Source organism: Callithrix jacchus, chromosome 1, assembly GCF_049354715.1.
Source record: "Callithrix jacchus isolate 240 chromosome 1, calJac240_pri, whole genome shotgun sequence".
Classification (NCBI taxonomy): domain Eukaryota; kingdom Metazoa; phylum Chordata; class Mammalia; order Primates; family Cebidae; genus Callithrix; species Callithrix jacchus.
In genome coordinates, this window is record NC_133502.1 from 17,739,787 (window position 1) to 17,760,766 (window position 20,980).

The 20,980-nt window shown below is 35.7% G+C and overlaps 1 protein-coding gene and 1 long non-coding RNA gene across 11 annotated transcripts in view; both read right to left on the reverse strand.

Annotated features, from left to right (window-relative positions):
- Nucleotides 1–20,980, reverse strand: part of FGF14 (fibroblast growth factor 14) — a 686,012-nt gene that overhangs the window by 341,801 nt on the left and 323,231 nt on the right. The gene's annotated exons all lie outside the window — the stretch shown is intronic.
- Nucleotides 1–20,980, reverse strand: part of LOC144576599 (uncharacterized) — a 161,068-nt gene that overhangs the window by 120,133 nt on the left and 19,955 nt on the right. The window contains exon 1 of the long non-coding RNA XR_013518767.1: nucleotides 1–20,980. This exon is cut by the window's left edge and continues 117,983 nt beyond it; it is cut by the window's right edge and continues 19,955 nt beyond it. This is a non-coding gene — a long non-coding RNA (uncharacterized LOC144576599).

Genomic DNA, 20,980 nt, shown 5'->3' on the forward strand with positions numbered 1-20,980 from the left:
TCTGGATTCCAACTCTAATTCCTCAGATACCATCACATTAATTATTTAAATCTGAATAACTTATCTTCCTAAAACAGCAGTCTTTGATATTGCTGTATTTCAGCTGAAAATGGGAGAAAAAGTTAGATTCCAAGGGAGGGCAAAAATTATGATACGAAATAAAAAACTGAGATGTATGTATCCTGAGAAAACAATGTAAAAATTCAAATAGTCAAAGAAACTCCAATCAACAATTTTAAAGAAAAATTTTAGAGGAAAAATACAATCAATATAAATATGAAAGGACATTAATTTTGAACATGCCAGAAAATCATTATATGTCATGTATAATTTTAAAATAAAAGACACAAACTTTGATTTGCATAATTCGATGCTCTTTCTTTTGCCATTACATTCTGAGTTTTAACAAATCAATAAATGTGCTCTTTCTCAACAAAAATAAATCTGAAAATCTAATTTTTCTTGACTTTAAAATCATTATTCCAGGTCTGAGCACCCAATATCAATGAGCCTCGCAGTCACTGTGAAATCCTTCTTTTTGTTTTGAATGGGATTACTAATTTTGAGTCTTCTAAAAATGTGCTCATGTCAAAACAACAAAAAATTAGGAGACAGAATTTGCTTTCTGAAAGTGAAAATCGTTATTAAATAAACATTGCTTGTTTGAGTGCTAAGGCTGGCATTTTACTCTCCTCATTCGTATATTAACGTTCTAACCACCAGTACCTTAGAATGTGACCTTATTTGAAAATAAAGATTATTACAGATATAATATGTTAAGTTAAGATGAGCTCATACTGGAGGAGAATATGCCCCTAATGCAATAAGACTGGTATCCTCACAAAAAAAGGAAATTTACACACACACACACAATGTCATGTGAAAATGAAGGAAGAGATTGGGGAGAGCTGTCCACAACCCAAGGAACAAAAAAGATTGACAGCAAACAACCAGAATCTAGGGGAGAGGCATAGAACATACTCTATTTCATATGACTGAAAGGTACCGACTCCTCTCCTACCTAGATCCCAGATTATGGCCTCCACGACTGTGAAACAACTGCTAAAGCCAGCCAGTTTGGGGCACTTTGTCATGGTAGCCCTCCCAGCAAACGAATGCACTGAGGGTGTTTCAACAACATGCTGCTGAGCCTTAGTGTTCCGTTTCTTAATTCTAAAAGCTATCAAAATATATGGAAAGAACAAGGCAAAGTCCAAGGTGGTTTATTTTCTTTCAAGGCTGAGTGGATGATTCAAATGTGTTAAGAGGAAAATAAATGAGAAATTTCTACGATGTACTTATCTCTCTATCTGTATCAGGAAACAGTATAAATAGATTAATAAACTCTTAAACTAAAAGCTGTATATTATATATAAAACCACCTTAGGGGGTAGGGAAGCTCTTATAAGCAAAGGAACAAAACTATATAGTTTCGGAGTCACACCTTATTGTCATCATCTTTTCCATCACCATAACTACTGACTTTTAAAGATCATTGTAGAACTTGTAGCAACTATAAACATTCAACACCTAGTACCCTATAAACATTCAACAACGGATAGCTTTTAAAACTCCCACATATTTCTTAGGAATAAATTGATGTTCTGTCTACTCAGGAGGATTGAGAAATAAAACTAATGAACAAATCTCATATTCCTTAAGACTCAGTGCAGACGGTGGACTACACCAAGTCACCAAGATGTCACCAAGAAAATGTCACAAACAGGGTAGAGCAAGAGACGAGCCTTTATCCCAAACACACACACAAAAGAAAGTGTAGATAGCTATTCACAAATCAGATAAAGCCAGAGGAGGCTCAAGGGGCTCATGAAAAAAACTGGCAGCAATACAATGGAGAGAAAAAAATACCAACCAGAGAATATTGACACGGAAAGGATCACTGGTGAGATCAGCATATCTGAGACACCAGGAGACTGCTAGGAGCAAAGAAGAAAGGTAGACCCTAACAATATCAGCCAGTGGTCTAATCTGCAGAGGACACTGGCATATCTTGCCAGTGAGCTAACCAACAGCATTCTTGCTGGGGAACCCCAGAGAGGGGCATGGCTGCATAGCCATATTAAGTTGCTTCAGGAAATTAGCTACCACTCAGAGTGTGGTCAATATGCAAGTGCCCACCCCATAAAAGGCCCAAGTTTTGTGGCTGCATTAAGCCCACTCATGTCTCAGGCACATGGAATGAAGACTTAGCTCTGGGGCCCACAGTGTGAAACATCTCACTCCATGTACCCATGTTCCAGGCACTGGCTCAGCCGCCATAGACAGCTAGGCCCCACCCCAGCCTTTAACTCTACACCCATCTGTGATCTCATTTCTGGATCTCTTTGCTGCTTGACAAGTATTTATGCCTCACACTATGTTACCAGCATGGCAGTGGGGGTTGCCTGTTCCCTGAGCATCATTCCATTACTTCCCTGGATCCCAGAGCCCTAGAAACTCTGTGCATGCCTGCGCTTCAGGTCTCAGATACGCAGGCACCACACAACAGACACAGGTGCCACTGCCACTTCAAGTGAATCCACGAGCCAGACCTAGTGCCCCAAAACACTTGCTGAACCATAACTCCTATACTGTGAGAAAAAAGGGGTCAGGAGGACTTTGTAAGCCATCACCAACAAATACCCTACCAGTGCTCACTACCACTAAGGATTGCACAGTGTTGGCTGTCCAGGATCCCTGCAATCTTTGACAACTCTGACCTTAGCTGATAGTGCTACAGAGACACTACACAGTTGCACCCTTACTGGTACCACAACTATTGCATTCCAATCAGCAAGCATCCTCACATCCTCTCTCTCCCATAAAGGAAGCTCTTTTCACATCAAGAGTAGCCAATAGAGTGTGAAAGAGGTGAATATTCCACCAAATATATAGACATCAATGTCAACAAAAAGCTTGAAAAACCAGAGATATAACACCACCAAAACAACACAATCATCTCTCAGTAGCTGAAACAAAGAAATGGAGATATATTAAATGCTTGATAAAAATTCAAAATAATTGTTTTCAGAAAGCTCAATGAACTTCAAGAAAACAGAGAAACAAAACAATTCAGTTAATTAAGAAAACAATAAATTACCAACACAGAAAGTTTGACCAATTAAAATTATTTTAAAAATCAAACCAATTCTGGAGCTGAAAAATACAATTAATGAAATTAAAATGAAATAAAGGGCATCAACAGAAAAATTTATCAAGCAGAAGAAAATATCTGTAAACTCAAAGACAGGTTATTTGAAAATATAAAGTCAGAAAAGAAAAACAATGAAAAGGAATAAAGGAAGCATATAGGATGCACGGGGCAACATCAACAGAGAAAATGTTTCAGGCCTGGGAGTTAAGAAAAGAGAAGATAGTGATAAGGAGCTATGAAGTTTATTTAAAAAAAAAAAAGCAGAAAAATTTCCAAATCCAGGAAAAATAAATAAATATCCACGTACAAGAAGGTCAACAGATTCACTCTAAACCAGACTATACCAAGACATACTGTAATCTATTTTTCAAGAATCAAAAACAGAGAGTATATATAAAAGTAACAAGAGAAAAAAAGCAAATCATATATTAGGGAATTTCAATAAGGCAACATTGAATTTTTCATCAGAAACCTTATAGGCCAGGAGAAAGTGAAATAATAGATTTGAAGTGCTGAAGAAAAAAAAAAACTATCAACTAAGTATACTGTATCCAGTAAATATGTTTGTTAGTAATGAAGAGATACAGACTTTTTCAGACAAACAAATTTGAGGAAGTTCATAATCAGCAGACCCATTTTACAAAAAATAGTAAGGGAGTTTTTCAAGCTGAAAGAAAAAGCTGCTAATGAGTAACATGAAAACATGTGAAAGTACAGAACTCATAAATACAAGTAAGTACACAGTTAATTTGGAGTACCCTAATACTGTAATAGTGCTGTGTACATCACTTATGTCTTTAGTATGATGACTAAAAGACAACTATTAAAAATAGCAGGAGCTACAATAACATGCTAACTGATGAACAACATAAAAAATGTAAGTTATGACATCAAAAACATAACATGGCGCAGGAAGTAGAGAAGTGTGAAGTTATTTTATTTTATACAAGTGAAGTTGTTATCAGCTTAAATTAGCCTGTTATAAAATGTTTTCTGTAAACCTTGTGTTAATCACAAAGCAAAAACCAATAGTAGATGCATAAAAGATAAATAGTAAGGAATCTTAGCAAAACATCAGAGAATATCACCTCATCGCAAAGGAAGATAGCAGGAAAGGAACAAAGGGTCTATAAAACAATGACAAGACAATTTTAAAAATAGCAGTAGCAAGTATTTACATATCAATAATGACCTTAAATATTCAGAGATTAAATTATCCAATCAAAAGATATAGAGTGGCTAAAGGAATAAGGAAAACAAAACAGAACACCATCCAACAATATGCTGCATACAAGAAACTCACTTCACCTTTAGGGACATACATGGACTGAAAGTGAAGGGATAGAAAAAGAGAAACAAAAGAGAGAGGAGGTAGCTATAATTATTTTAGATAAAATAGACTTTTAAGTTTAAAACTGTACCAAAAAAGACAAAGAAGATCATTATATAATACAAAGAGGTAAATTCACTAAGAGAACATAACAACTGTAAGTATATATGCACCCAACATTCGAGCATCTAAATATATAAAGCAAATATCAACAGAAGGGAGACAGAGGCTGCAATACAATAAGAGTAGGAAACTTCAACACCCCACATTCAGCAATAAGAAACCATCAAGACAGAAAATCAGTAAGAAAACATCAGCCTTAAACTACACATTAGACCAAATGGACCTAACAGATATACACAGAACATTTCATTCAACCACAGTAGAATACACATCCTTTTCAACTACACATGGAACATCTTCCAGGATAGACTATGTGTTAGGTCACAAAGCAAGCCTTAACAAATCTAAGAAAAATGACATCAAATTATCTTTTCTGACCATTATACTGTGAAACCAGAAATGAATAACAAAAGAATATTCAGAAAATTCACGAACATATGGAAATTAAACAACATGCTCCTAAACAACCAATGGATTCAAGAATAAACTAAAAGAAAAATTTAAAAATGTCTTGAGAAAAACAAAAATGTACAAAAATGCATGGAGCATGGCAAAAGCAGTTCTAAGAGGGAAATATATAGCAACAAATGCCTACATCAAGAAAATAAGAAAGCTTTCTAAATGTTGAATATTTACTTAGTGTTGTATAAAAGTTTAAGTTTCACACAAGCTCTGGGGTAGACTAAATTATGTCAATTTCCGAGAGGAAAAAACAAAGAAATTAACAGACATATATAATGGCTTAGAACTTATACTTTGCAGAGTTGGAATTTTGAAATGATTATATCATTACATAAAAAGTAAATAGATCTTAAGTTCTATTTTATTTCTACTGTGTTCCATTTCCTTTGCTTTTACTGGACTGCAAATTCTGATAAAGGGTTTCACCATTTTCTCTCTCACATTTAACACAGTTCCTGGCACATAGCACTCACTCAACTAGTTTTAAATCAATGAGTGAAGGAGATTTTGCTTCTCAAATTTCTTTATATCACAGGCAGGTGAGCAATATTTATTTCATTGTTGATATATGTCACCAGAGCTATGGACATTCACTTATAGATTTTTCAGCATTTTGAAGAACAATGCAAGCCAGAATGGGCTAAATTTGAGGCAGGGAAAACCAAGCTGTAGTCACTGATATGAAAGAATACTGAGTTACTGTTTAAAAATGTAGTGTAAAGAATAATATTACAGTTTAAGAAATAATAGTTAACCACAATCTTGATTAAATTTTTCTCACAGTTTTTGATGTGGCAGAATCTATCATAAGCAGAGACTTATTCACTATCATGAGAACAGCATAACTGCCCCTATGATTCAATTATTTCCCACTGGATTCCTCCCACAATATGTGAGAATTATGGGAGCTGCAATTCAGGATGAGATTTGGGTGGGGACACAGCCAAACCACATCAGCTTTATTGAAACACAGATGTCCTCATTCATTTATATATAGTTTGTAGTTGCTCTTGCACTACAATGACAGAGTTGGGTATCTGTTACAAATAGAATCACCCAGAAAGCCAAAAATATTTGGCCCATGACAGAAAAATTTGCCAGCCATTGACACAGCCTATAACTCTCTGCCCTTGAGACTATATTTAGGCCCAAAGAAACATATTTCAACAACTGTTTATCTTTGTTTTCAAAACAAGGGCTACATTTTGTCCAATGGGTGCAAGAGTTTTCAGTTCGTGCCACTACCAACAGCAGAGATTAACACTTCCGTGCTTTCCGTATAAAAAAGATCCATTAATTAACTTGTCAAATCCTTCCTCTCAGAGAATATGGATGCAGTAGACACTTACATAATAGAAATAATTTCTCAAAAGTGCTAAGTGCCCATTTCCCTGCTTCTTTTCATGTTCTCATTTGTGGGTCCATAAATACTCACAATGCAGCAAATTAGATGCAATAGTTGCACTTGACAGCTAAGAAACATTTTGTAGTATTAAAAAATGTATTTTAGTCTTAAATTTAAATATGAATAGGTCTAGATAGAACATGAGAAGCAGGATCCTACAGTGATTCAACACTGAATATCAGAATTGTATTATTAATAAATATGTAAAATAGAATACTGATATAAATATAAAACTAAAAGACAGAGGACTCACTCTTGCCATGACTGACCACACCAGCGGGCAAGGCATGTGTGTCTGAGAGGAAAACACTGTAGCTCACAGGCTTTTCAACAGCCAGGTTGGAGTATGACTGTGTAAAAAGCAACACAGAGCACTCAAATATAGACAAGGATTTAGAAAATGAAGGAACTATGCAAGTCTTCTAAGTAATCCAATCAATGAGCAATGCCAGAATAATAAAAGATTAAATCAGGGCGTGGTGGCTCATGCCAGTAATCCCAGCACTTTGGGAGGCCGAGGTGGGTGGATCACCTGAGGTCAAGAGTGCGAGACTGGCCTGGCCAATGTGGTGAAACCTCGGCTGTACTAAAAATACAAAAATTAGCCAGGCATGGTTGAATAGCCCCAGCTACTCCAAAGGCTGAGGCAGGAGAATTGCTGGAACTCAGGAGGCAGAGGTTGCAGTGAGCTGAGATTGTACCACTGAACTCCAGCCTGCGTAACAGAATGAGAGACTCCATCTCAAAAAAAAAAAAAAAAAAAAGAAAGAAAGAAAGAAAAAAGAAAAACATTAAGAGTCAGTATTAAAATGATGAAGAAATTAAGTTATCAAGGACTAATATTAAATACAGCCCTGGCATTCCTAATTAGAAAAGCTGAAATCCAAAATGTTCCCAAATTCTAAACTTTTTGAGTGCCAGCATGACATTCAAAGGTCACACTCAAAGGAAATACTGACTGGAGCATTTTGAATTTTGGATTTGTGGATAGAGATGCTCAACTGATAAGTATAATGTAATGCAAATATTCAAAAAAAATCCAAAATCCTAAACATTTGTGGTCCTAAACATTTATGATAAGGGATACTGAACCTGTAAAAAAAATAAATCTAAACACATGTTGTAAAGGGTTATAATATTACTGCTTTACATTTTTGATAGCTATTCTCAATTTTTTTTAACTGCTGTTTTGATCGCCTTAAAATTAAAAAGAAAAAATTTAAAAATCAGTAAAAATCCTTGATATTGATACAGGAGAGGGGCAGGGAAGTGCTGGGTAGAGAAGGGCAGGGTCCCTGGCAAGGGCCCCACCCTAGGGCCTGTGCCCATGGACCTAAGTGAGGACAGGCACTCCTATTTCCGTGCCCAAATGTTGCATTTTCCAAGACCACTCTGGCAAGCCACAACCCCATTCTGTGCCCCAAAAACCTAAGAGCCCAGTGGGTACACAAGCAGCCAGACCTCAAGAAGAACACACCGGCAGAAGAACACAAAGACAGAGGCCAGCAGGCCATTGATGATGGAACAGCTGTAACAAGGGGGACACCGAAGGGAATTTGGCCAAGGGCTATGGGAGGAGAACCCGGGAGCCGAAGGGCCGGACTCCAGGGGGAAGACCACCTTCACACTCCATCCCCATTCTGCCTCCACATCCACCGGCTGAGAGCCACTTCCACCCTCAATAAAACCTTGTACTCATTCTCCAAGCGCATATGTGATCCAATTTTTCCAGTTTACTAGGGCAAGAACCTGGTATACAGAAAGCCCTCCATCCTTGCGATAAGGCAGAAGGTCTAATTGAGCTGATAAACACAAGCCCCCTGCGGACGGCAAGGCTGAAGGAGCACACAGTGACACGTGCCCACTGGGGCTTCGGGAGCTGTACACACTCAACTCTAGATGCTGCCGTGGGGTCAGGGCCCGGCGACCTGCCCATCCGCATGCTCCTCCTGGAGGTTTGAGCATCGGGCACAGAAGAAACGAGTCACATCCCCGTGGCACGCCCTGCGAGAGGGATAAGGGAAAACTCCTCCCATGCCAATATTCCAAAAAGACGAAAATGGTGGAGCTTACTCACTTTTATAGACAAATAATGTTATATATTTAAGTATGTGTCCGACAAGTCTTTGTAACCACTGGTAGCAATGCTTATCATGGCATTTCCCAAAACGACCACATTTTCCTGCCCACATGCTCTTCTAAAACCTGGAGGGTCTTTGTGATCGCCTCATGAATACAGAGGCAGACCCAACACATGTGGCCTCCAGTGCTTGATCACAGAAGGCAATACTGTCCAGTTCTCCCTGCTTCTCTTGAAACATTGATTCTTGGAACCAAGCACTAAGCGGTGAAAAAGCCTAGGCCACACGGAGAGATCACAGGTAGGCGACCTGGCTGAAAACTTCACTGCTGCTCACTTAACATCCTCCATGACTTTTCTGACACATGAAGAAGCATCTGAGAACCCTCTAGCCACAACCGCAGACTGACTGCAAACTCATGAATACCGAAAGCAAGGAAGGCCTAGATGAGCCCAGTCAACACTCAGAAGTGTGAGATATAATGAAAAAAAAAAAATTGTTTCACTACACAGCGTTTGTAGTAGTGTGTTAGGTAGCAATAGATAACTGGATAACAGTTAACAATAACAATAAAAAGTCTATGCAAAAATATAAGAATGGATAAAAAACTAAACTACAGAAAGCATAAAATATAAATACCAAATAATAGAGTTGTGACAATGAAAGCAAATTATTTAAACACACCTACCAACTGGAAAAGAGACGCAGATGGAGTGAAAATAGAAAACTCTACTTACTAGCTAATAATAAATACCCAAAATAAAATTACAAAGAGGCCAAAAATCAAAGAATAAAATATACTACGTGAAGCATTGAAACAAAAAAGAAAAATAATAAAATAAGCCTAACCAAAAAGGAACAAATATTTAATAAATATAGCACCAAAAATATGACTAGTAAAACAGAAACTAACAATTACTAAGTTGACCTAAAAGATTCTCTACACCATACCCCAAAGAGCCCTTTTGAAAGTATAATCAATAAAAAATAATAAAAAACAAAATATCAAAATGAAGAATAACATCATTGCTGTATACACTATTTTCAAAATTATTATAAACAAGTAGGTGAATATAAACATTTGAATAAAATGAATCATTTGGAACAAATTTCAATTTCCCCAATTTATTCAAGAGTAGAATGCCTGAAGAAAAGAAATGTAAAATATTATGCCAACTTACACAATCTGTTCCATAGCCAGTCTTTTCTTTAAGTTGTGAACTCTTTCAAACAATTACGGAATATACTCTCAATGATAAGAAAAAAAAAATGTGTTCGGCAATGCTAAAAAGTGAAAGCTATCTACTTTTGTGCAAATTTTGTTGTCATTTTCACTCAAAAATTTGACCAAGATATTGCTTAAAACCAACAGCATTTCCTAAATTTTAATCAAAGTAGTAGTCTTTATATAATAACATCTGCATTGAATAAAAATATGCTCCCTGCTAAGAAGAATTTGGGAAATTTGCATTTAAAGGTATTTGTCGCTGTTGCACTATAGTATTTCTGAATCTATAATAAAGTTATGAGGATTATGAATCTCCAAGTGCATAGAAATCAGTACTTCCAAACCTTCCTTACTGTAAATGCTTTGTATTCACAGAATTTTTCTAATGTTCTATAACACAGTGAAATGAATGCCCAAAGGACAAAATTTAGAAAATGGCACTATAAATCAATTTACCTATGAATATAGATACAAAATATGTCAAAATCCAGAAATTAACATTGATATATTCCTATTCATAACATCTGAACATAATAATATAAATAGGTAGTTCTTCAGTATAAATAGTGGTATTATCAATCGGCCACGCCACTTTAATCCTAGCACTTTGGGAAGCTGAGGCAAGTCTGCTTGCCTGGGCTCAGGAGTTTCAGACCAGCCTGCACAATGTGGTGAAACCCTGTCTCTATTCAAACTACAAAATATTAGCCAGGCATGGTGGAGCATGCCTGTAATCTCAGCTACTTGGGAGGCTGACGCACAAGAATCACCTGAACCCAGAAGGCAGAGGTTGCAGTGAGCCAAGATCATGCTCTTGCACTCCAGCCTGGACCACAGAATAAGACTGTCTCAAGAGAAAAATAAACTTTGAGATGCCATTCTTAATGCTAAAACATTAACCCAATACCATCAAAATCATGAAGAAAATAATATATCACTAGTATTTTATTCTGATTTAAACATACAGGTAATGCAATAACATATGAGACATGAATAAGATACACAAGTATTATAAAAGGTGGATAAACTAGTGATAATTGCAGCTAATAGGCCTATATACTTCCCTAAAAGCAAGAGAATCAACTAAAAAATAGATAGTATATTATGTCAGCAATGAAGCTGACATGTCATGTGACGAACTATTATGCCGCTTACTGGCAATAATGTTTTTGAAGAATTTTCTGACACATTCCCATTTAAGTAAAATAGAATTAGTGAATTATACTTGCTATAAGTTTTTTTAAAAGTACACATTTAGAAAGCACAATAAATAACATGAAATAGTGATCATCTATAGTTCATGATGTTAGAGGTGATTTTAATTTTATTCTTTCAACTCAAAGATAAATTGGTTTATAGCAGGTATGGAAAATACAGAAAGTATAGAAATTTGTTTAATGGAGCATATGTTCTTAATATAATCAAACTTTTATTTTTCTTATTACTAATATTTTAACTTAGCCCTTCATTTTAATCGTCCAAGAGAGTCCTCACTTGATGTTCTACTCATCTAAATACACACACACACACATCTCATATGGTCTTTTTCAAATCAATGACTTCAAATATCATCTGTCTATTTGATGGTATATCCAAATATGTTTAATTACTTATTGAACATCTTCATTTAGTTGTTGTAGAGGAGTCTTATACAAATAATGAATGTGCAAAACTGAAGTCATTCTTCTTTTAAAAATCAGTCTTTTCTAGAGTTAATGATTTGAGCAAAGAATATTTAATTTACTCAGTCACCCAGACTGGCAGAAGGATGTTGAAGAATTATGTTAGCTAAATGAATGATGGTTTTAGGAAAGAAATGATATTTGAGATGGGTCTTAGAAAAGAACTAAGGTACTACCAGGCATAAAATTTGGACAGTATTTTCTCATGAAAAAATTATTGTTTTGTCAGAAGTCAAAGTAAAAGCTGAAGCAAGGCATAAAAATAAAACATCTTTAATTTGAGATAAAGACAGACATAAGAGCCTTTAGATAAAGACAGATATATGAGCCTTTAGATGGTTTCCTAGTTAGAGAATACTGGACTGATCACCAACATAATTGAAATAACTTAACACTTGTGCTCTTGAGACATATGCAAAGTGAGTTTCAGTTAATGGTAGCCTAAAAGATATTGACTCTTGCCTTTTTTGTCAGTAGTCTGAAGACAATTTGCTTCAAACCATGCTTAGAAGTGGTTTGAATGCTCCTAAAATTTCAAAGAAGGTCTATTGGTTAGGTTAATTTCAAGAACATTACACATGAACACTTCGATTCTAAGGTCATAAAATATCCACTTTTATGTTGAATCTTCTTGTATCACATTTAATACAAGTTGAGGTACTTTTTCAAGACAGCTTTTAAAGAGTTTTCAAATATATACATATTTATATTTATATATAAATCTATATGTCTTTAACAATATAGTTGTTATATATATAGTTATATATATATAGTTTTTTATATATACAAATACATATACATATATTTAAATCTATGTAAGTCTTTAACAATATAGTTGGCTCTTATATCCCTGGGTTCTGCATCTGCAGATTCAATCTATATAAGTCTTTAACAATAAAGTTGGCTCTTATATCCCCAGGTTCTGCATCTGCAGATTCAATCTATATAAGTCTTTGACAATATAGTTGGCTCTTATATCCCTGGGTTCTGCATCTGCAGATTCAATCAAACATGAACAGAAAATACTTTAAAAATCATAAATATTAATAAAAGTAAAAAATACAGTATAACAACAATTTGCATAGTGTGTACATTGTGTTAGGTTTTATAAGCAATCTAGAGATGATTCAAAGTATATTGAAGAATATGCATAGGTTATATGAAAATACTAGGCCATTTTGTATCAGGGACATGAGCATCCCTGGATTTTAGCATTCATATAAGCTCCTGGAACAAATCCCCCACAGATACTGAGAGATGACTATATATAAGATCTAAAAAGAAAATTGAATGCTAATCTTTATCATAAATATCAGATATATTATGTCACTCTCTCTTCAACATGAAAATGCTTCCATTAAAAAAATTCCAAAAATGTAAACACAGTTCTTTGTTGCAAATACTATTACTATTGGAACAATTAATCTCTTTCAGCCTAGCCTCCAGATGCATCGTCATCTATAAAGCCTGGATAGGTTTCATGTCAAGGAGAAAGGAAGCTGGACTTTTTGAAGTAACTGGTATGGATATACTGCTTTCTTCCTGCATTATGTGTCACTATAATTATAGTATCAATCTGAGCCTCAAGGCAAATCATTCATATACAATCTACTGTGCTACATTCCTAGGAGCTCGAGTCAAATGGAGCCCAATACACTTGGCTCTTCCAATTCCAGTAACTTATTTCAATCAGCAACAACGCCTACAGGGTCTTTGAGTATACAGTGGGCATTGTTGTTGATTGAATGTCCACTGTACACTCAAAGCTTAAATACTCCAAGACATTTCTGGTACATTGGTATCCCTACAATTATGAAAATCGATTCCAGAAGTATAAGGAAGATAACAGAAGATAACATGGTTCATTTTTAAATACAAAAAAAGAGCAAAAAATAGGATGCACCTCATATATACATACACATGGTAGCCTTAAAATTAAGGCATTTTCTATAGCACACATTTTAAATTTGCATAAATGAGTCTTTCAACAATACAGTCAATCCTTAATATCCCTGTATTCTGCATCTGCAGATTCAACCAAAAACATGGGCAGTATACAACTGTCCAAACATGGACAATTGTCCAAATATATATGTTAATCTATATCTTTATAAATATTTATTGACATGTAATTGTCTAAACATGAACAGTTAATATTATATAAAATATAAAGTCATTTTTACTTGACCAGAAATTTACCAGGTTATCAAATAACATGCTGAATAAACCATTAATCATTTAAAAAATCATTACTTGTGGATATATATTCTAGTAAAAGCATAATTAGACAGTTCTGTTTTCAACATATTCCAATTCACTTTTGCGTTTTAGATCTTGAATAGTAGACATAGCTCTTGGCTCTATTTTCCCATATTTCATATCTAGCTAGTTAAGAATGTCAGCACAAAAGAATACACTTAAGTAATACATTTATAATAACATTTGGCTTAAAATATATCCAAGTTTTAAGCAGGAGGTTATTAACGTATCATGACTTCATACTAATTATTATGGTGGAATGCCCAGAATTTAAAATAGGAGGATAATTTATAACAGTAATATTATTTTAAAAATGAATCTTAATTCACTATCTAATAAGTGCCTTAGTATGTAAGTAAGGTTCTTTTTCATTGCTACTGTAGTGTATGATTTGAGAATACATTAAGAAGCTATTGCTTTTCTGACATCTAATTTGCATCAGATTCTTACTTTTCAGCTGGGTACAAGTTAGGCATTCCAAAATGAAAGAACCAGTTAAATTACCTTATCAATAACAATACTATTTTACCAAAGACAATGAAAAGTAAGGACACTGACATGGATTTTTCACTATCAAACATATTTTATTCTTTAAATTCATGTTTACAAAGCTCCCACTACATACATTAATAGAGCCGAATAAATAACACAATGCTTATTCCCTCCAATAACCTTCTGAATTTCCAAATGATCGATTCAAACTGTTTCCAACGTTTTAACAAGGAAATATTTCTCTTCTCATACATCTCTCTTCTTATTCTTAGGAGTTTTGAGTGTCTTTCACTAATTAAGCTATAATTATTATTGAATGCTTCTTATGCTTCACTTGAAATATCTCCTGAATCTGCAGAACCCCTGTCTCCTCTTAAAACAAGTGCTCCTCTCTTCATACCTAAACTGTCCATGAACCTCCAGGCCTATGCTGCTATCTCCAGTTTCTCCCCATCCACACAACCTATGCTTGAATCATGAAATGTACCTGCTCAAAATTGGCATGGTTCCCCATGGCTTACAGAAAATTTAAAAATTGAATTCAGTGCTTTCCACAATCAGGCCTTAGATTACCTTCTCACTGTGTCTCCTACTGCTACCAACCAAAGCTCTTGTCTCCACCTCACTTCTTAAACTCCAATTCTGGAGCAGTCACATTTCCCCCCACATCTCCAAGAGTAGTTCACACAAAGCAAGCAACATGTATGTAATATTCGGATTTATTTCAACTGATACTATCATGAAAAGGCCATTTGAGAGCTGTCAGTTCTTTCGTTTTATAACTGTGGGCATTTAGTTGCATGGTAAGGTAACTGAGTCACTTGTATATGACCACTCAGCCAGATATTGACAAATCAAAACCAAAATTCTGCCTCACAGAAATACCACCTTTTTATTATTTTATATTATGCAAATAATTTAGAAACATTGATGATAGTGATGAATAGGATGTAATGAGATGCTTTCCTTGTTCAATAAAAATCTATTGAGTTTCCCATTTTTCTCAACTCCTAATTAGGTGATTTCATACACACACAAAAAGATTCATTTAGTGTGGAAATAAGATATTCAAATAGAGCACGTCAGTGACCAGCACACCTCCCAAGGAAAATCAAATTGACTATTTAAAAATGCACAGCAGAGGAGACAAAATGACAAAGAATAAAAAGGAATAAAGCATGCTTACTAGATCTATAAAAACCTCAACAAGGCAAATCTAATAGTTACCGGCCTTAAAGAAGAGAGACAGAGACAGAGACAGAGAGACAGAGACAGAGACAGAGACAGAGAAAGAGAGAGAGAGAGAGAGAAGAAGAGAGAGGAGAGAGAGAGAGAGAGAGAATGAGAATCAGGGATCTGATTTCTGCAATTATTCAAAAGGATAATTGCAGAGAACATCTTAAGCCTAGAAAAAGTTATCATTATTTAAGTAGGAGAAGGTTGTACTTAAGTACAAGCAGATTTAACCCAAATAAGACTACCTCAAGACATTTAATGATGAAGCTCCCAAAGGTCAAGGATAAAGAAAGAATCCTAATGCAGCAAAAGAAAAGACACACACAACATATAATAGCACTCCAATACGTTTGGCAGCAGACTTCTCAGTGGAAACCTTACAGGACAGGAGAGTGGTATAATATGTTTAAAGAGTGGAAGGAAAAAATTTATCCTAGAATGGGTATATTTTCTAGAGAAAATATCCTCTGAACATGAAGGAGAAATAAAGACTTTCCCAGACAAACAAAAGCTGAGGGATTTCATCAACCCGAGACCTGTCCTATAAGAAATGCAAAAGGGAGTTCTTTGATCCCAAAGAAAATGACATTAACAAGCAATAAGAAAATGTCTGAAAATAAACAATCTAATGATGTGTCTTAAAGAAGAAGAAAAGCAAGAGCAAACCAGGCCGGGTGCGGTGGCTCATGCCTGTAATCCCAGCACTTGAGGCAGGTGGATCACCTGGCGGGTGGAACTCCTGACCTCAGGTCCTGAAACTACTAAAAGAAAACATTAGAGAAATTCTCCAGGACATTCATCTGGGCAAAGATTTCACAGGTAACCAGAACAAAAATGAACAAACAGGATCACATCAAATGAAAATGCTTCTACACAGTAACAGAAACAATCAACAAAGTGAAGAGACAACCCACAGAATAGGAGAAAACATTTGCACAGTCCATCTTACAAGGGATTAGCCAGAAGATATAATGAGCTCAAAACACTCAATAAGAAAAAAATTGAATAATCTGATTGCAAACTGGGAAAAATACCTGAATTAGACATTTCTCAAATAAGACGTACAAATAACAAACAGGTATAGGTAAAGGTGCTCAATATCATTGATCATCAGAGAAATGCAAATCAAAACTACAATGAGATATCATCTCACTCCAATTAAAATGACTTATATCTAAAAGACAGACAATAACAAACGCTGCTAAAGATGTGGAGAAAAAACACATCCCCTGCACACTGTTGGTGGGAATGTGAATTATTAGAACCACTATAGAGAACAGTTCAGAGTTTCCTCAAAACACTAAAATTAGAACGTCCATATGATCCAGTAATCCCAAAAGAAAGCAAAACAGTATATAAAAGAGGTACCTGCATTTCCATGTTTATTGCAGTACTGTTCACAATACCCAAGACTTGAAAGCAATCTAAGTGTCCATCATCAGATGAATGAATAACGAAAATATGGCATATGTACACATTTAAATTCTAAGAGCAGCATTTTGACAAAGGAATTGAACTATATCAGTGAGTTTTCATGGAAAATAAGCCAAATACGGGATATTTATGTTAAATAAAGCATGCTTTTAAAACAGGATTTAAATGTTTCCTCTGTAGACTATAGTACAAAGACCTGTTTTCATATTCTATTTTCATGAATAATGCCATGAAGGCAAAACTACAACAAAGGTTAAGTCCAGTTGGTAACTGGTTCTCTAAGGACTGCAGTCTTGTTTGCCAGAAACAAAAACAAAAACAAAAACAAAAAAAAAAAACGCACATAAAAACAGATCCCTGAAAGGTTTCTAAGCTCATCTGAGAAAAAAGGCAGCCATCCAACAACTTTAGCATAAAAATAAGTAAGAGCTTACACCAACAAGAAAATCAGCCAAACTACTTTCTCTCTTTATCATAGGTAAACATCACAGAAGGAGAAAAAGATGTTTAAAAAATAACTAACCAAACAAGAGTTATCTGCTGCCCTTAGAAGCACATAGTGGGCAGAAAAGTAACAGCATGACAAGGCAGAGAGAACCAGATCAAGATTGCAGGACAGATTTAAATGTAGCGTCTTTGTGGATAAGCAAAGGAAAAACTACCAAAGCCATTGTTTTCATTATACACATAAATCATAGGAAAATGTGTTATAGGGAAGTTTTGGTTGATGATCTGATGCTTCAGCTATCTTCTGGGGGATTCTCAGTTTTAGACTGACGACAGTCATCTATCTGAGCTATTAACTTGCCTCCAGTTTGCTTTGTACTGGTCTCCCCGTTTACTATGTTTTACTTTTCCTCCTTCTTGGTATTTTTTTTAAATCATCATGTTAAGATTAAATAACAGAGCAAAAATCTTTCCTTCAAAAGCAACAGTAAACTGAGATGTATCATTGTCCATTTGTACGAGCAATTTTTCAAGATATAATAGAAAGTGATCCATTTACTTGCTCCTTCCCGCATTGCTTCTTTTTCCATGAGTGGCAGATAACTAGGCACAGACACATCCTATCTCTCTGCTCATCATTCCTCCTTAGGAGATACCTACTGAGTAATGATATAGTGGCAGTTGTTTCTGTTTTTCATCATTCAAGATGTAACTATATAGAGCTCTGGGCAATCGGAAAGGAGGAAGTCCAATTTTAGTCCTGAAAAATTGTAATAGACAAAATCTGCTGTGGGAGTGGTGGGAATTACACTCTCATGAACAGACTTACTATTGGCAAAACTATCGGGGCTAGAACAGCCGTTCCCCTCCAACCCCCCACATACAGAAAGTAAATGGAAAATATAAATAGCATGGACTCTATTTATACTACTGCAGAATAAGGAGGGAAATCATGAAAACTGAGAGGCAGAGCTCACTGCTGTGATAAAGCCTTACAGAAGGATGCAAGTAAATACGGTCTTTGTGAAAGAAGAATAGAAAAGCACAAAGCAGGAAAAGGCAATGTATAAAGGCATTATAAGATGCAGAGATAGAAGGGGGAGAGGAGATGGAATTTCAGGACACAAAATTACCATTCTCATTGGAGAATATTAACTCTTGGGGAAATCACTGATTTACAGGAAAACCTTAAGAATCTTTCCCAGAAGTTATTAAAAATCAAGAACAATTAATTTCTAAACAATAAAACAAGAGGATAAATAAATAAAGGTTGGAAGGCAAAATATTGCTCTCAGAAGTATAGGATTAATAAAGAATCATCAAGAATGAAAGCAGTAATTCACAGCCCAGGGAAAGAAATATTTCTTAAATAATACAAATCATTTAATACAGGGCCCTATAAGCTCTAAACAGATTTAATGAGAGCCCCTCCCAAAATTCTACCAGCACTGTCAACCAAGTAATACAGGATAAGGAGTGACATGTGCTGAGTTTTAAGGAAAGACTTTTACAACTCATTAATGTTCCCACAGCCAAGTTGCTCTAACATGTGAGGAAAACAAAGACTATTTTACATAAGAAAGGCCTGGCAGCTTATTATTCATTTATGCTTTTGTAAAAATTACTTGAAGCCTCACTCGAATGATAGAAAAAGAAAAACAAAGAAGGTAGAGAATAGAGAAACAGAAGTTGTAAATTGAGGTCTCAAAATCAAATGTCTTACTGGAGGAGGGCTAGTAATATAAACATGTAAATTGGCTGATGAATGGCAATAAAAAGTGGTGATATTTGTGGCAAACTGAAGAGTTCACGTCCCACCTGAAGACATTGAAATGCAAATGCTGAAAATATATCTGCTGCCACCACTCAGCCAGAGGAGCGTCATTTCTCAGCCTCTGATATGAAAACTCACTTGAGTTTTCCTTCTTGGTTCATATCCTGAGCTCAGCAGAGACTTTAAGATCATGGGCAGATTGGGCAGAGTGGCTCACACTTATAATCCCTGCACTTTGGGGGAGTATGAGGCAGGCAGGCACTTGAGGTTAGGAGTTCGAGATCAGCCTGGCCAACATGGAAAACTGCCATCTCCACTAAAAATACATACATACACAAAAATTAGCCAGGTGTGATGGCACATGCCTGTAGACCCAGGTACTCAGCAGGCTGAGGCAGGAGAATCACTAGAATCTGGAAGGGAGACATTGCAGTGAGCTGAGATGTGCCACTGCACTCCAGTCTGGGTGACAGAGTAAAGTTCCATTTCAAAAAAATTAATAAAAATAAATTGTAAAAAAGATCATGGACAGCACATTGTTGCAGTGGTTTCTGAGTCTGTCTCTCCCCATGCATACCTATCCCCATAAACAGCAGGCAGCTGGTCACAGCCTTTACCATATGCTTCCTATGGAATTTAGGAGCACCTTTGATGATGGATTAAAATAATCACAAGATTGGTTCTATTCCAGTGGTGCCAGCTAATAAAGCCCAACATTTATGTATAATTGGGACATTGTGCCAACAAAGTTAAATTTATCCAACAAAACATATTTCCCCTTTTAAAGCTGTATAGAAAGAAATTATTGCCAATTTCATTGTGAGGAAATTCTTCAATACATTTAAGATCAATAACTTATTTGTTCCTTAAAGCTTTTATTAATTCACTAAGTCTTTCATGCTAATTGGGAAAAAGCAATAACAATCAAATGGAAGATCTCTCGGTGATATAATTTTTATATCAAAGGCCTCTGATTATACTTGCATTTACATGTTTAAAACTCTGTATTTATAGTTGAACATGAACTGTGTAAAAACAAATAGAAAAAGGAAAGACCAAGACCTTGATCTGAGGGGTATGGGAATGAGGGATTCCCTGGAGCTAAGGAAAGATCTCTATGACAGCTTTTTCCAATGGGGAGATAATATTTTATTATTCTCATTCTCTCCCTCTCTCTCTGCCTCTCCCAACAAAAGACTGAGAAAGTTCCACCAAGAAGGAAGAGCTATCTTTTTTTTTGAGACAGGGTCTTGCTCTGTCACCCAGGCTGCAGTGGCATACAGTGGTATGTTCATGCTCACTATGGCTTCAACCTCCTGGGCTCAAGCACTCCTATCACCTCAGCCTGACAAGCAAGTGGGACTACAGGTGTCCACCACCATACCAGGCAATTAAAAATTTTTTTTTTTTTTTTTTTTTTTTTGCAGAGATAGGGTCTCACTCTCTAGGCTGGTCTCAAATTCATGGACTCTAACAATCTTCCTCTACTTGCCTCCCAAAGTGCTAGAATTATAGGCATGAGCCACCATGCCCAGCAGGGCTATTCTTTATAAGTTCCAGGTTTACACATTTGTTCCTGGGGAAAAAAAAATCTTATTTTTTCACCCAACTTCCTACCTGGGGAGTATTCTTTTGAGCCATGACTCTCAGATATTGACACCTGGAAAAATACAATTATTCATTAAACAAGTTTTGAATTCTCAAGATGTGGCAGGTGTCATGTTAGACACTGAAAACACAACTATAAACAAGACAGATTCAGTCTACAGCCTCAAAAAATACTGAAGCAAAGGGAGCACTTCTCAACATTTTACGAGGCCAACATTATCCTGATATAAAAGCTAGAAAACAGCACTACAAGAAAAGAAAGTTA